Here is a 16,425-nt window from a genome sequence, read left to right as displayed (position 1 = left end):
AAGTTTGCACCAGAGTTGGTCCCAACCAATTTCTTAAGGGTAACCAAGTTCACCAGGGGACTTAGAACCAAGATTGAGTTGGGAGTCAACTTGCAAATCCTAGAACCACTTCTGACGCCGATGTCCTAGAAACGGCTATAGAGGTGGAAAGGCTCCAAGAAAATGTTAGTAAGGAGGAGGAAAGCAAGTCTAAACACAGGTAGCAGCATCAGACTTAGAATGGTAGAAACAACAACAACCACCAGCACAACAATAACGGGCAGAAAAGAAAGCATCATGATAATAAGCAAGCCAACACTGACAAAAGAGCATGATCTTATAACGGTAATAATAGGTCGGGTTATGTGAAATACCCTCAGTGCTGCAAATGCCATAAAAGACATCCTGGGGAGTTTCATGAGAACACCAAGGGTTGTTTCAATTGTGGCCAGGAAGGTCATCGGAAAAAGGAATGTCCGCAACACAAAACAGAAGAAAATAAGGACAACAAGATGGTTCCAGCCAGAGTCTTTGCCATGACCCAGGGAGAAGACGAAGCTAGTAACAACGTGGTCGCAGGTCAGCTTCCTATCCTCAATAATATATGTCCAATATTGTTTGATTCGGAAGCAACACACTCGTATATCTCGTTAGGAATGATAGAAAAAGTAGACAAACCTTGTGAAAGATTTAGAATTAGGTTTGTTACGGAATTGCCTTCAGGCAAAGTAGTTCTATCATCATGAGTTGTACGAGGAGTATCGATCAAATTCGAGGGCACAGAACTAGAAGGAGACCTGATGGAGCTAGAGATCAAGGACTTCAACGTAATACTGGGCATGGACTGGCTAGCAAGGCATGGCGCAACCATCGACTGTAGACGCAAGCAAGTGACGTTCAAAACTCCTGACGGTCAGAAACTATGTTTTATGGGAAAGATTTCAGGACTACAGACATCGCTTATCTCATCTCTCAAAGCTTAGAGGATGATAGAGAAAGGATGGCATGCATTCTTAGCAAGTGTCATGGATGTGTCACAAGAAACATCGTTAAAGGTTGGAGAGGTCCGCATTATAAAGGAATTCCCAGCGATATTTCCTGACGACTTACTAGAGTTACTGCCTACATGAGAAATTGACTTCACAATCGAACTAGTACCGGGAACCGAGCCTATCTCAAAGGCACCATACCGGATGGCACCAACCAAACTCAAGGAATTGAAAACACAGTTGTAAGAACTCTTAGACTTGGGTTTCATTAGACCAAGCCACTCGCCATGGGGAGCACCCATTTTATTTGTTAAGAAAAAGGATGGAAGTATGTGAATGTATATCGATTACCGCGAGCTGAACAAGGTGACAATTAAGAACAAGTATCTGCTACCTCAGATCGAGAACTTATTTGATCAACTCCGAGGAGCGATTGTATTTTCAAAGATTGATCTACAGTCCGATTATCATCAGCTCAAGGTAAGGGAATAGAATATACCAAAGAAAGCTTTTAGGACTCAATATGGACATTACGAGCTTCTAGTTATGTCTTTTGGTCTTATCAATGCTCCAGCCGCATTTATTGACTTAATGAATCGAGTCTTCACGGATTACTTGGACAAATTTGTCGTAGTGTTCATTGACGATATTTTGGTGTACTCCAAGAATGAAGTCGAGCACGAGGAACATTTAAGATTGACCATGCTACGACCAAAGGAGCGTCAACTTTATGCCAAGTTCAAGAAATGCAAATTTTGGCTATTGCAAGTAGCATTCATTGGCTAGCTAAGTTAGAGGCTATGAAGGATTAAGGCCTAAGAATGCGTCAGAAGATAGAAGTTTTCTTGGGCTAGCAGGCTATTATCGGAGATTTGTAGAAGGCATTTCTAAGATATCCACTCCCCTTACCAACCTGACCCGAAAACAACAAAGGTTCAACTAGACGAATAAATGTCAAGAAAGCTTCCAGTTGCTCAAGGATAAATTATGCTCAGCACCAGAACTTTGTGTACCGACACCCAACGACAATTTTGTAGTATACCATGATGCGTCAAAGCAATGTTTGGGTTGTCTGCTGATGTAAAATGACAAAGTAATAGTTTACGCCTCAAGGCAGCTGAAGGAATATGAGCAACGCTATCTAACAAATGATATGGAGTTGGCAGCAGTGGTCTTCGCATTGAAAATCTGGCGCCACTATCTTTATGGAGAACGATGTGAGATTTACACTGATCACAAGAGCTTAAAATATTTCTTCATGCAGAAGGAGCTCAACATGAGGCAGCGCAGGTGGTTAGAAGTAGTAAGGGATTATGACCACGAAATCCTATACCACCCAGGAAAAGGGAATGTAGTTGCAGATGCGTTAAGCCAAAAGAGTTACAGAAATCTAGCAGCATTATCCGGAATAGAAAAGCTGCTTCAACAAGAGCTGATTAATGCCGGAATAGAACAAGTCAGGGGTCAACTGGCTAACTTGTCCATTCAATCAAGTTTACTAGATGATATATGGATTGGGCAAGGGCATGATGACACGTTAGTATCATATATGGCTGCAGTCAAAGAAGGCTAGACTACGGATTTCTCCATATCAAGACAGGGGTTCTTAAGATATAAGGGTTGGGTGTGCGTGCCGAATGACTATGGGATTAAAATGAAGATTTTAGAAGAGGCACACACTACCCCATACTCAGTTCACCCGGGGTCGACCAAGATGACTCAAGACCTTAAGGCACTATATTGGTGGCCGAGAATGAAGAAAGACATAGCAGAATATGTGTCCAAATGCCTTATATGCCAACAAGTAAATGCAGAACATCAGCAACCTGCAGGCTTATTACAACCGCTTAGTATTTCGAAATGGAAGTGGGAAGACATAACCATGGACTTCATGACAGGATTACCACGAACAAATTAGCAACACGACTTAGCTTGTGTTGTGGTAGATAGACTCACGAAATTAGCTTACTTCCAGCCTGTCAAGACTACATACACTATAGATCAGTACGCAGACATTTATGTTTGAGAAATTGTACGACTGCATGGAATCCCTAAGACCATAGTGTCCGATAGAGGATCAGTGTTTACATCGAGATTTTGGGGAAGCTTGCAGCAAACCATGGGTGCCAAGCTAAGTCTCTATACGACATTTCATCCTTAGATCGACGGTAAATCCGAGCGTACCATACAGATTGTAGAAGATATATTGTTCTATTGTGTACTAGACTTCGGAGGATCATGGAGTAAGTATTTGCCACTTATTGAATTCTCCTACAATAATAGAAACCAGGTAACTATCGGTATGGCACCCTATGAGTTACTTTATGGAAGGAAGTGTCGATCGCCATTACATTGGGATGAGGTATGAGAAAGATAACTTCTTGGACCCGAAGATGTTAGAGAGGCTCAAGATGCAGTGGAGCTGATTAGAAAGTGTATGCTCGCTACTCAGAGTCGACAAAAGAGTTATGCGGATGCCAAGCGACAAGATGTGGAATTCAAAGTAAGAGATCAAGTCTTCTTAAGAATATCTCCTATGAAAGGAGTGAAGCGGTTTGGGAAGAAAGGCAAACTTAGTTCCCAATTTATAGGTCCTTTTGAGATATTGGACAAGGTGGGACCAGTAGCTTATAGATTAGCTCTACCGCCAGCTCTTTTAGATAACCACAATGTTTTTCACATCTCGATGTTGTGTAGATATGTGTCAGACCCATCCCATGTTCTCAAGCACGATATGTTAGCACTTCAGAAAGACTTGAGTTACGAAGAATGACCAGTTAGCCTCTTAGAGAAGGGGATGAAGGAATTATGGTCTAAGAGTATTCTAATATTTAAGGTCTTATGGAGTAATAGTACAGAACTGGAGGCAATGTGGGAGTGGGAGGAAGACATTCGAGCACGGTATCCGGAATTGTTTGGTAAGTATATTTCGGGGACAAAATTCTTTTAAGTAGGGGAGAATTGTAGGGTCTTGTAATTTGACATAGCTAGATAGTAATAGTAGTAGTAGCTTGTAGTATTTTAGTTTTCATGATTATTGGTTTGAGCCGGGATTTAGTTAGAAACTCGTAGAAATAGTTATGAATTTTATAAGTTTAACATATAGTTAGAAATATTAATTTTAACATAAGGTTAGATTAATATAGCTAGTCCTAGAAATATTATTAGATAGAATAATCAAGAACGTGACACTTGTCACATGCATGTTTATTAAGGATTTAAGGATTTTAGATGAATAAATTAATAAAGCATAGATTTAGAAGGTCTAGAACCTTCCAGCAGCTGTTAGGATCACATTTTACCCAGTCAAAGTTGTTTAAACAAACTTTAAGTGTGTTGAAAGTGTGCAAAAACGTGTATAAAATATCAGCGTATGCCAATATATCGCAGCTATAAGTGGCCAATATATCGCCTAAGGTTGATATGGAAACCAAGTCGACTTCGCACGAACGAAACCATGAAAGCTCAGGATATAAGGACAAGCTATATATCGCTTATTGGGGGCGAATATCGACTGCCTTTTGTGTTTTGAAACTTTGGGGAAACAAAATTAGAAACAACCTCAACAACTTGGACTTGCTCTTGAACGTTTTTGACCAAGTTCTGGGCATCTATTGAACATATAATTTAATTTTATTCAATTAATATTCATTTATTTATTCTTTTTAAAGGGGTTAGTTTCACTCCTTGAACTCTATAAATAAGACCTTTCACTTAGCCATTTCCTTCATCATTCAAGCATTCTTCAGAGCCTCCAAGCTGCTAAGTTTATTTTAGAGAGAAAACACTAGGGTTTTGGGATTAAAAGCTTTCCAATTTAAGATTTTTTAAACACTTGGGAAGTAAGATAGAGTGACATTCCAGTATTGAGGTGTTGATCAAAGTCCTAGTCTATCCAAGGTATTCTTATCCTCAGGTTTATTTCATTATCGTTCACTACTACAAAATTGACATGGGACGATGGTTTTAAACCGTCGTATGGACTCTCATACGTCGGTTCTAATACCGTCGTCCCATGCAATGTCATGCCATGTAAAGCATGAAACAACAGTTTAAATAAAAGCGTCATCTCCCGTCATACATGAGACAATAGTTCCTATAAAAACGTTCTCTCTTGTAGTACATGAGACGACAATTTATGTGTAAACGTCATCTACTGCAGTAAATGAAATAACAGTTCCTACTCAAGCGTCATCCCCCTGCAGTACACGAGATGACAATTTATGTGTAAATATCGTCCCATGCAATACATAAGACGACAGTTTTGTGGAGACCGACGTCCCATGTAGAATATGATAATTTTTTCATTTCTCTATTTTCAATACTATATTCATTCATAATTTCCTGTGTAATTACAACATAGTTCAAATAGAATCAATAGGCAGACAAAATCAATATAACTCAGTATGTTCAAAATCTAAAAATTGCAAGATCAAAATATAGACTTGGAATAACTATGTAAGTGCTAACTAAAAACTACAATTAGTATATTTTTTAATTATGATTTGAAAAGTTACTCTAGCTATGACTCGTCCGCTCAAGAATTTTGGTTGCCTATTAATTTCGAATTTCATTAATTTCGCCAAGTGTATATGTATTTTTCCCACCACACTACAAAACACAAAATAAAAAACTAAATCAGAAATTAAATTCAATAAAATTGTAGTTCAATAATAATAAATACAGTTACATTACTAGTTAGCCATAACATGGGTGTCTCATTCAAGCAATAGTCATTCACCATCCTTATGATATAAAAGCTGCACTCTACTGACAATGTTTGACTTAAATTAAATGAAAAGCAAAATATTCGAACATCTAACAGTATGTCCCCTGAACTTATAAAAAGTAAAAAACAAGAAACTTCATCTATGAATGATTTGATATTGAGAGGTGCCTTGTGGTGAAGATGATATCATTTACCTCTACAAGTTGTTTTTATGTCATTTCAACACCCTCTAGAAGTGTTTTTAAAAGTGGAGCAGCTCTAGATGAATCCTTAGATGTGTCAATCTTTGAAAAACTTTCTTTGACAACTGAAGAAGCTCGTCCCAAATTGTCTGCAACATCAAGTAGACTCTTTGCAAAATTCTGCAACAAGATTTCAAGCAATTGGTCAAGCTAAGACTTCAACAGGCGTACCAAACCTACTATTTTGAACAAGGAAACTTTAATGTGAAAAGAAGATATATATGCAAATAAGCTTTGGTACCAAACCTGAATGGAAATTTTTTTCTAATTAAGTGTATTCTTTTCTTCCTGAATGAAGTGCTTTTACCACCTCCTTTTAGACTTGTCTGAATAATCCAGATATTTTATCTTTATGAATTTCATATTTTTAGGTTTAGCCGAAAACTGTAATATCTGTATGGATAGAAGTAAAAAAACATACCGAAACGAAACTTAGGTTAGAATTGGATCAAGGCATAGGATTTAAATTAGATTGAGGCGTAAGTTTCAAAATAGAACATAAAAATATATCACACCAAATTCATACATAATAAAAGAACACTCAAAGTTTCAAGACAAATAGAAGTTCTAAATTAGACAAACATAAAATTTAGTAACCTGGCCTAGTCCTTTAGTCCTGCGTCCAGTCTTTTAATTTAATAGTGTGGGGACTCGAGAGAGAATGGAGAGGATGAGTTTAGGGTTTTAATTTTGAAGTTTCAGTTTTAACTTTATCTCATTTAGGTTGTAGACCCAATAACACATAAGCCCAATTTTTACATAAAAATGTATAAATAACTGAGGCGTAAGCCTCATGATTTTTGGTTCGTAAAGGCACTGAAACGTACGCCTCAATGCACTGAGACATAGGTTTTAAAGAAAATCTGAGAAATGTAAGCCTCAGTATGTTTTTTCTAGCGCCTCAGTTCGAAACGAGTTTTGAGGCCTAGGTTTCAAAAGCTTTTTAAAACCAAGGTAAGAACAATACTACTACCTTAGAATTGATAGGCTCGGAAGGGCCTCGATTCTTATCCATAGCCCTGCTCTCCAGCATCCTTATCAAGAGTAACCCATCATTGTTGGCTAAAATCTTAATACCATTGTCATTTGTTGTGACTGCCAACAATGACCCTTCTTTGTTAAATCTCAATCTTGGACTAGCCTGCAAATAAAAATAGACTAACTGTTACAGATCAACTCTTCTAAAGTGCTATAAAAAATGTGACAAACAACAATACTAACAGGTAAACCCCCATCGACATCGATAGCTATCAACATGTTGGTACTGTCCATATCCCATAACTTAATTTTAAATTCGTCACCAGCAGCTAAAAACCGGTTTCTTGTTGTGTCAAACTAAACAACACCTAAAGATCTCTTCCTGAAACCAGAATATGTACGTTTGATAGCTCCTTCACTCTCATTCCACTCAACAAGATGAGATTCACCCTCCTTACTTGTTCCACATGAGAAGAGCCTGCCACAAGAAGAATTTACATGCTATTGTAAAAACTCGAATTAAAATATATATATATATAAACACAGAATATGTTGGATCAAACAAATCCTTGGAAAATAAAAATAACAATCTATGCATTTTCCTTGTACATCTACATCATGAGAAAAAAATAAGCATAACGACTTTGAAATCAATAGTTGAACAGTTATATGAAAACCCCACAAATAGAAAAATTGGATAAAGCAAATTACAATGCTCTTTCCAACAAAGCATATGTGCTCATCTATTGACTCTCGTAAGCTTTACCTAGTTCCATCTGCACTATATGCCATCATAGTGCACCATAGTCCAGGAGCATCATAATCCACTCTCGATCCCAAGCAATCATAAAGCCAAGCTTTAATTTTCCCATCAATAGCAGTTGAAAATATGAACTGCACGAGTAGTGTGTTAATTTTTACAGGAAGAATTTAGCTTTTGTAGTAAAATGAAAAATTGGATGTACTACTATGAAAAGCTACGTATTAGAAGTAATAAATAGCTCCTAATTTGTTTGATAAGCTAAATAGCTCATAATGAGGATTTACAGGAGATATACCTGAATATTTTCTTTGTAATGAGGACAAACAGAATATACTGGAGCTTCATGAGCTTCAAATATATAGAGTCTACGTCCAGATACAGCATCCCATACCTGTACAACAACATATACAAGTTATACTAAGATGCCTAAAGATTCTCTAAATATAAGACTAGTCAAGCGTGTGACAACCAATACCTTGATCATCTTATCATCTCCACACGTAACAATGCAATGTTGCTTGTTGGGATGGGCAAAGGCAATGTCATTAACTCCACCCACATGAGCATCAATCTGAAAATGAGACAATCAATATCCTACCATTGCCAATGAAGAAAGAGATAACAGGGAAAGGAATAAGATTTACCTCCAAATGTTGACGGAGTTCCCCAGTTGGATTGTAAGTATATATCTCGACAATGTGCTTTGAAAATGCAACACCTATACAATGTTAAATACAGCAAGGACCTATCAGTATTCTCCAACAAGAATACAAACAAAATAACATGCTGGCACTGAATAGCAAGGTTACACATACCAAGCATGAGCCCATCTGACCCCCAAACACAACGATTCACTGATATTCCAGCATCACTTAACAAAGCTGACTGAGGCAGAGAAAGAAAGTTGAAAGGAAAATCAGTTTAAAGAATCACCAGCTAATTCTTTTTCCTTCGGAAAAGTTACCACAATCGAATCCATAGCTATTAGGATGTGCTAATAGAAAAGTGCAAGGCGCAAGCAAATAAAATAGCTATTTGGCTGCATAAAAAGAAATATATATTTATTTTAATAAGAAATTATAAAATAATGAGCAAAAAAGGTACCAGCAATGGCATCGAAGCAGATTCTATATCCCAAACCTTGAAGGGTTTATGTACCATCCTCTCCCGCGACCCAACTTCCCAAAGGCTAATGTCACCAACATTTGTCCCAACTACAATGTAATGAAAAGTACAATAAAAATATTTGCAAAATTGTTTTCTTCAGCAAGACATTTAGTCACAAACCTAGCAGTATGGTTTGTTGCTGAGGATGAAAATCCATGCTCATAACATTAGATCCTTGACTAAGGGTCCTTGACTAAGGGTTTATGTACCATCCTCTCCCGCGACCCAACTTCCCAAAGGCTAATGTCACCAACATTTGTCCCAACTACAATGTAATGAAAAGTACAATAAAAATATTTGCAAAATTGTTTTCTTCAGCAAGACATTTAGTCACAAACCTAGCAGTATGGTTTGTTGCTGAGGATGAAAATCCATGCTCATAACATTAGATCCTTGACTAAGGGTCTGGACAAGATTTTTGGGAATGTCATCTTGTGAATAGGCCCCAGAATGCATTACACCAGAGAATGATACCTGTAAAAAGCAAGTATGAGAATACTATGAGATTTTTTTTTTCTCACTCTCTCCCTCTCTTTCGATGGCTGTGAATGGGGGCGAAGACAAGATAACACATACAGCAACATAACGAATATTTCTACACATATATATACTAGATGCAAGCAACATGCAATGTAAGTTTGCTGAGTTTTATTTAAAAAAATTATTAATTATTTTTGTTAAGTTTTCATGATTGTCATATAAATTTTGAATAAATAAACAATATAAAAGAATGGCATAAACATATTAAAAGAAGAGTTAAACCAAAACATTGCTTATGTTTTTTTTATAAATAATGTGGCAGTGTGAGAAGAAAAGAAAGAATACACTACAATTACAATGAAAGTTGTTGATAAGATATAGATATATATAGTAGATTTGATAATTGAACCTTGAACATAGAAATTACATAATATCCTCTTCCTAACCTCATCAGACTGTCCAGTACGAATGCGCTTAATCAAGTGCTCAGAGTCAGCTGATTGATAATCCATCCCCGTAACACCTGTAGGAGTCCTTGGGTGTTTAAAAAATGCAGCTACATGCGAAAAAAATGATGAAAGTTATATTAGATCTCAAAGTAAGTCAGCAATCTAGAAATCAAGTTAGATAATACATAACTATGGGAATGAAGTAACGATTCTCATTCATATGATAAAATTAGGTGGCATCATAACATACACACAGCCATTTGGCACAAAAAAGAATCTATATAAAGAAATTGTCTGACAGAATCAAACAATAAACAAAAAAGTGAACAATCAAGAATTGAGAACTAGCAAAATTACTCTCTCTAGAATACGGTGGACGAACATTGAAACAAATTGTCGGAGAAAAAAATTCAATGGTTCTCCATTTCTATTTGGTGATTCTTTCAGTAGATACCATTGACATTCTTACCTGCACTAGATTGCTGGACTAAACCAGGAGGTGGTGCTGCCACAGCAGGATGAGACAAAGATGAATTAGAATTTGACATCCAACCAGCAATAGTACTAGGAGATGGGGACACAACCGGCTGAAATGGCTGCACAGAATAAAAAGAAACTTGAAGTGTTAGGAAATCGTTGCAAATTACTCTGGCAAAAAAAAACATTGAGGGAATACACTTACACCATGGGCACCAATAGGAGGAAATGCACCAGCCTTGGGAATCGGCCCCACAAGGTTGTTTGTTGGAGGAGGACGAGATCCATTAGTAGTTGGATTGTAAGAATGATCCGTAAAAAGTGTTTTTATATCAGGGTTTGGACGAGGATTCTTGCAAAGTTGATGCTGCCAGTTTAGACTGAAAAATTCTCACTAAATGAGATTCAAGTAAACAAAGCTTATGCAGAATATAACATTAGACAAAAGGAATAGTAATTTCATTGACTTGGACAATAATACAGAGCAATTTAATCATTTAAACCTGTGTTATAAGAGTTGATAGTTACACACAAATTAAATATATATGAGTATATGCAAGAATCACCTCTGATTTATTAAAGTCCTTAGACGCGAACTTTTGAAGGCTGGGAATGTAAGTTTATCACGAAACAAAGGGTTCGCTTCAATTAACTTTTTAAGTTCTATAAGCATGTTGTTTCGAGCTGATTTTGTGTCCCCATACTTGGAAAGCTGCTCATTCTGCCTGTTTATATGATACAAATAACAAAAATAAATAAAAACCAAACAATCAATCATCGCAATTTTTTCAAATTTTTTCGAGTTCTCTGCTTCACGTCGTGTCCTGTCCATGATATTCTCCATTTCCGCATAGCTTCTGAGGACTTTATCTTGCATTTTCTCAATCTCTTTATGCGTCTGCTTCAAAAGCTCTTCCTTCTCAGCCACAAGTTTCACCAGATCATCTACACTCAAATCCTCGTCGGAATCTGAATCAGAAAATGATGTTCGTTTAGTTCTTCTCCTTGTTTTCACATTATTAGACATAGTAGACTGAGAATCTGATATAGAACCTGATTCTTTTGTCTGATCAGCAACATCACTCTGCCCAGAGGCGGCTTGACTGGAGACTTTAGCATCTCCATTATTCTCTGAATTACTCCCATGTTCTTTTTCAGAAGTCTCGGGGGACGCAAAAAAAGCAAAACCAAATCTTTGAAAGGGAGAAAAACTTAGATGGAATAGAGACACCTGGCCAGGAGCCAACTAAAGAAGAAGAAAAAACCCAAATACAATAAATTAGATAGCTTTAAAAATTTCGGAACACAACTTAAATTTTGAAAGCACAACCCTTTAAACTTCAGCAAACACAATGGTTAGATACATAAGCTAATACAACGGTTAGATACATAAGTAAGATGAAAGTTAATAAGAACCTCAGCTATATAAGCTAAAGTTGTAAATATAACCATAAAACTATATTTAATTAAGCGAACACATTAAAACAAAAAATTAGAAACAAAAAATCTGTACTTCAGACATTACAGTAATCATGAAGCGTGCACATATACATATAATGTAACAATCTGAAAGATGCCCAGAAAGCCAATCAAGTATTCCCCTCAAAATTTGTTATTGACATTAATCAAATAAAGGAACTAAATGAAGAAATTGTATGAAATTACTTTTGTCCTTATAGTAAGTGAAAGTTTCATAGCGTTAATGTCCAAGGAATAACGGAGAATAGTTTCAAAAGCTTACCATAAAATATGTGCAATCTTATGCGTGGGGACCAAAACAAAACCATCTCGGTTATAATTCCAATTGTTATAATTCTTATATCACTATTATAAGTTGTATTCACGTGTTATAATTCCACTTGGTCACCCCCCAAAAACCCAAATACAGAAATTCAATAAAACAAGGAGAGCAAAAGACACCGCCACACCACCAACAAAACAAAAAGGAGGGGGGCGAAAGAAGTAGACAACTTTAAGAACATCCATCAGCGACCATTTTTTTCTAAGGTTTGCATAAACCAGGGTTTATGTAGAATATTATAATTTACATGAAACTAAATATAGATATACAATTGTTATACATAAGCATTCATATTGCATAGTTTCGAAAAACATAGGGAAAGAAACAGTTAGACTGGATGTATTCCCTTACTTTTCACACAACATAGATAAATTGATACTTCCGAATATGATATTTCAACGAAATATTAAATCCAAAACTATAATATAGGGTCTATTCTCTCATAAAACGCAATAGTTATCTGAGTAATAGCATTTTATAGGAAAAACTATTATATCATAACATATATGTTTACTCTAATAAAAATAACTTTTCATATAAATAAATATAGTAATAAAAAGTCACCTCTTTCCAATCTGGGATTCCACCTTCAGGAACCCAAATAGCATGGTCAAATTTGCAGCTATCTCCAAATTTACAGGTTCTTGTTTGCATATAGTGGACACAATCCTTCTCTCCAGGCCTTTGTGGATATATAGGCAAATTGCTTGCACTCTCGTATCTAAAGCGCTTGGCCAAAGCATTTGCAGAATACCAAGCTTCTTGCCCCATTGTATTATGGGCACCCAAAACAGTTGGATGATACAGTGCTATAGTACATAGTAGACAAGTATACACAAAAAAAACCAAGGAAATATAATAGTTACTATATAGCTATAGTTAAAAAGTACTTAATAGAGAAGAACATACTTGGTTATACATACATAAACTCAAACTTTCTACAGAACTGTATGCAGAAAACATATAGTTGATAACTAGGTTTTAAATTTAGGAATTAAATAGCAAACAAAATAGAGAATCCACCCCCTTTTTACCTTTTTAATAAAAATATCTAGTTCTTTTCATATTAGTAAACATATATTGGCAATATATATTTGTTACTTTCCAGATTTCCCACATCCGGCACCCAAAATTTGAAAGCTGGCCACTCAAAATTTCTACACTTGCATTACCATCTCCAATAAGATAAATAAGAATGACCCTAAAGTGCTTAAAATCCTCTTTCATTCAATTTATAATTTCCAGTTCAGTACGTAAAAATCTTCCCATGATAAAGATGAATTGACATCAATACCACACACACAAAAACAAGCTTTAAAATAAAATCATAACAGAAAATATTAAGGGTCCAAGCTGTCTATCATGGATAATGATATAAAGCTTATACTTGAATTTGCTCCATAAAATAACTAGATATGGCTCGCTGAAATTAAGAAAAATAACGGCTACAAGACATTCTTGTGGAATCATAATGCCGTCATAAAGATCTAGTTGGCATGACCGAATACATTATTACATAGCCTTTTGTGGTTTTCTACATAGTATAGGAACAACAATATATCATTAAAGGGAAACGATCATAAAACTTTTCCTCAACTTCAATTTTCAACTGAATTTAAAAGATACTTTACTTTGCTCCTCCAGGATCAACAATATAAGAAAAAAGTACATTTTAGTATAATAAAATTAATTCAATGAATGAGAAATAAATGTTACGACAGTCTACAAAAAATCCTAGAGCCATCTTAAAAAACAAGGTCAAATCTCAACCAAACAACGATAACAAAACACAAGAGCTCCCAATGTGGTGCTTAAGAGTACCAATAGACAATTCTTGACAATCTAAACCCCCCTTCGAATGTGGTCCAAAGCAAAGAGTAATCGTCACTTAAATAGTCAAAACTAGCGAACACTGCAAACGAAGTCCGCTCTCAAATCAAAACTAAAGGAAAACAATCTCTTCATGAGTGAAGAGCGATTAAGACAGTAGATATTACGAAGCTACCAAAAATCAAATGATTCATTTCCAAACGAGACAATGTACAAGAAATCCAAAACCGTCTGTTCTAATTCAAACAAAAAATGCAAAATATGCCATATTCAATCAAATCTTTAGTATTTAAACCAAAAAACTCAGTCCAGAGAGAGAAAGAAAAAAAGAAAATACCCAAAGTCTTGTGGCTATCACTATGATGAAGATAGAGAAGCAGGTACAGGGCAGCGAGAAGAGCTTTACGCCGGAGATGGGTGGAAGGCGGCGATCGAACGGTCGGATTGAGAATTAGGTGCGAAGAAGCCGGAGCTTTAGGCCGGAGATGGGTTGGACCACAAGCATATTAGGGTTTGCCCGTACGCAGGGAAGGATCCATCGTCGCCGCCGTCACCTGGGCTGTCACCGTTCTCCCTAGTTGTCGTCGATTGTTGGATTGTTGCTGGTCGCTGTTATGGCAGAGGGTTGTGCTATTGTCTTGTGCACAAGAGAGGGTTTCTTTCACAGTTAGTATTTTTATTCAATTTCTTTTTATATATTATATTTTATTAGTTTAAAAACATTATGGTTATAATTTAAAAGTACTGTTAATGGAAGTATATATAACTAATAGAAGTATGACTTTTTTTTAATTAGTTTTTATCTTTTAGTATTATTAATATAATATTATTAAATAAGTTAACAATTAATATTAAATAACTCTTTTAAATTTAAATTTGAATTATTAATTATTATTTATTTTTTATAAATATATTTGCATAATAGATTAAGTATATTTATTAATTCATATTAAAATATACAAATTTAATTAATGCCAAAAAATTTGGGTTACATTGAGACAACGTTTCTATTAGAACCATCTTCTTGTGTTAAAGGTAGATACGTGACAACAGTCTCTATAGAACAGTCATCTCATGTAATCTTTGGTTTGAATGGAACGACAGTTTTAGACAGTCTGTCGTCTCATCTCTACTTTTAACATGAGACGACTATTCTACTAAAAATGTCGTCTCATGTGCGTCATCTAAGTACAATTTTCTAGTAGTGGTTCTTTTATTTTCTTTCATTTTCTTTCAGATCGTTGCTTGTTATTATGGCTTTTGGTTAGGTTTTTAATTTTATTGAAACTTAAGGTTTTTGGTAAGTTTCTATCTTGATGGTTTAGATCTCCTTTTCATCACCATTTCTTAAGAAACTTATGATTCTTACTGTTTGGTTTTAGGAGTTTTCCAATCCCGTTCTTGTCTCTAATATTCCAATTTTTGGTAAGGAAAATAGGTTAGATTTTATGTGTTATGATTATGTTTATATGTTATGTTAGGTTTATATGTTATATGTATATGTTTATGTGAATGCCAAAAATTAAACATGATCTAGAGAGGGCCACACTCAACGCTCGAGAGAAGAGTTGAGGCTTTCCCCTAGTAACCTCGGGCACGCCAAGGAACCTTGTGTCTCACCCCACACGAGACCAATGCCTCATGTGAGGCCTTCGCGAAACTACACACTTCTCGCCCCACACAAGGCCCTTGCGAAGTCGTGACCCCTGGCACACCTCACCTCACCCACCTCACTGAAAGTCCTACAATTTCATGCCCAGGTGCCACGCACCCTTGTGCCTCAGCCAGTCATGCGCCTCGCAAAGCCATGCGCCTCATGAAGCCAACGCCTCATTGAAGGTCCTATGGTCTCACACCCAGGTGTCGTTCACCCTTGCGCCTCCTCCAGGTGTCACGCAACCTTGTGCCTCGCGACGCCACCACCTCACTGAAGGTCCTACGGTCTCGTGCCCAGGTGTCGCACACCCATACGCCTTGTGAAGCCACCACCTCACTGAAGGTCTTGCGGTCTCACGCCCAGGTGTTGTGCACCCTTGACCCTTGGCCACATGCCGTGCACCCATGCGCCTTGCGAAGCCAATGCCTCAGTGAAGGTCCTACGGTCTCGCACCAAGGTGTCGCGCACCCATGTGCCTTGCAAAGCCAATGCCTTGCTGAAGGTCCTACAGTCTCGCGCCCTGGTGTTGTGCGCCCTTGCTCTTCGTGAAGCGCCATCATGACCCAGGTCCGCACCACAGCCCCATGCATACTTCAGGATGCACCTCGCGCCTTGCACCTTGGGATCGTGTCTCCCATAATGACCCATAAAGGCTCCAAAACTTAAATTTTAAGATAGTAGGATGCCTTATGATTATAAGAAAACCCACGAATGATTCAAAAGAGATCATACGGATACGAAGTACATAAGAGGGTACAGCCCTGAAGGCCCCAAGTGTCTGACCCTAAGCACCACCCCAGACAAGTAGTGGTCGTACGAATACGGTACCTAATGTGGTATTTCCCAGCCAACCTCTGACATTCGTACTAAACTGATGGTGGAGG

The 16,425-nt window shown here is 36.9% G+C and overlaps 1 pseudogene; it reads right to left on the bottom strand.

Moving 5' to 3' along the window:
* Positions 1-5,596: 5,596 nt before the first annotated feature.
* On the bottom strand, positions 5,597-14,548 carry LOC133777644 (protein TOPLESS-RELATED PROTEIN 2-like; annotated as a pseudogene).
* Between the last annotated feature and the right edge of the window lie 1,877 nt (positions 14,549-16,425).

The sequence above is a fragment of the Humulus lupulus genome, chromosome 5, assembly GCF_963169125.1.
Source record: "Humulus lupulus chromosome 5, drHumLupu1.1, whole genome shotgun sequence".
Lineage (NCBI taxonomy): Eukaryota > Viridiplantae > Streptophyta > Magnoliopsida > Rosales > Cannabaceae > Humulus > Humulus lupulus.
Note: the sequence above shows the minus strand (reverse complement) of the source record. Positions and strands in the feature narration are given on the sequence as shown.